At 32.9% G+C, this 1,591-nt stretch overlaps 1 protein-coding gene across 1 annotated transcript in view; it reads right to left on the reverse strand.

The window, feature by feature from the left end:
* The window catches only part of tacr3l (tachykinin receptor 3-like), a 14,888-nt gene that overhangs the window by 2,375 nt on the left and 10,922 nt on the right, over positions 1 to 1,591 (reverse strand). The gene's annotated exons all lie outside the window — the stretch shown is intronic.

Raw genomic sequence — 1,591 nt, forward strand, 5'->3', positions numbered from 1 at the left:
TTTTATCGTTTTTTGACATCATAGTTTAGTGTGTGTCACTTTGGTCGTTTTTTGACATCATAGCTTAGTCACTTTGGTTGTTTTTTGACATCATAATGTAGTATGTGTCACTTTGGTCATTTTTTGACATCATAGTGTAGTATGCGTCACTTTGATCGTTTTTTGACATCATAGTTTGGTGTGTGTCACTTTGTCCGTTTTTTGACATCATAGTTTTTAGTGTATGTCACTTTGGTCGTTTTTTTGACATCATAATTTAGAATGTCTCTTTTTCTCCTTTTTGACATCATAGTTTAGTGTGTGTCATTTTGGTTGTTTTTTGACATCATAGTTTTTATTATGTGTCATTTCCATCAATTTTTTACATCATAGTTTTTAGTATGTGTCATTTTCATAGTTTTATGACATCATAGTTTAGTGTGTGTCACTTTGGTTGTTTTTGGGGGGCAAAATGAATCTATGTAGCTGAAAATAGACAACAACTTAGCCTATAAGCTACTTGTTAACAAGCTTAAAGTGATGTACAGTATTGATATTAGCTAGGTAGTCATCTTTTAGCTAACTTTACCTGCATCAAATAGCTTTACTAAACAGTCTGTTATTTTGGGGGGGAAAACTGTGAAAAGTTATTTGCGTTTTGCTGGTTTGCTGCCAGGATTCTAACAAACCTGTGCAGCTCCGCAAAGCAGCAGCAGACGATAGTTCAGAATGTCTCTTTTTCTCCTTTTTGACATCATGGTTGAGTATGCGTCACTTTGGTTGTTTTTTGACATCACAGTTAAGTATGTGTCACTTTGGTTGTTTTTTTGAAATCATAGAGTTTAGTTTGTGTCACTTTGGTTGTTTTTTGACATCACAGTTTAGTATGTGTCACTTTGGATGTTTTTGACATCACAGTTTAGGGTGTGTCACTTTGGTTGTTTTTGATATCACAGTTCAGGGTGTGTCACTTTGGTTGTTTTTTTACATCATAGTTCAGAATGTCTCATATGTTCTCCTTTTTGACATCATAGTTTAGTATGTGTCGCTTAGGTTGTTAGTTTGTGTCATCTTATTTCATTTTTGACATCATAGTTTGGAATGTCTCTTTTTCTCCTTTTTGACATCATATGTGTCACTTTGGATTTTTGACAACACAGTTTAATATGTTTCACTTTGGTTGTTTTTTGACATCACAGTTTAGTGTGCGTCACTTTGGTTGTTTTCTGACATCGTAGAGTTTAATTTCTGTCCTTTTAATAGTTTTTTGACATCATAGTTAATGTGTCACTTTGGTTGTTTTTGACATCATAGTTTAGTATGTGTCACTATGGTTTTTTGGACATCATAGAGTAGTTTGTGTGATTTTATCTTATTTTTGACATCATAGTTTAGAATGTCTCTTCTTCTTTTTGACATCATAGTTTAGTATGTGTCACTTTGGTTTTTTGACATCACAGCTTAGTGTTTGTCATTTTCATCGTTTTTGACATCACAGTTTAGTGTGTGTCATTTTCACATTTTTTTTTTACATCATAGTTTAGAATGTCTCTTTTTCTCCTTTTTGACATCATAGTATGTGTCACTTTGGTTTTTTGACATCACAGTTTAG

The sequence above is a fragment of the Poecilia reticulata genome, linkage group LG1 (genome assembly GCF_000633615.1).
Source record: "Poecilia reticulata strain Guanapo linkage group LG1, Guppy_female_1.0+MT, whole genome shotgun sequence".
Lineage (NCBI taxonomy): Eukaryota > Metazoa > Chordata > Actinopteri > Cyprinodontiformes > Poeciliidae > Poecilia > Poecilia reticulata.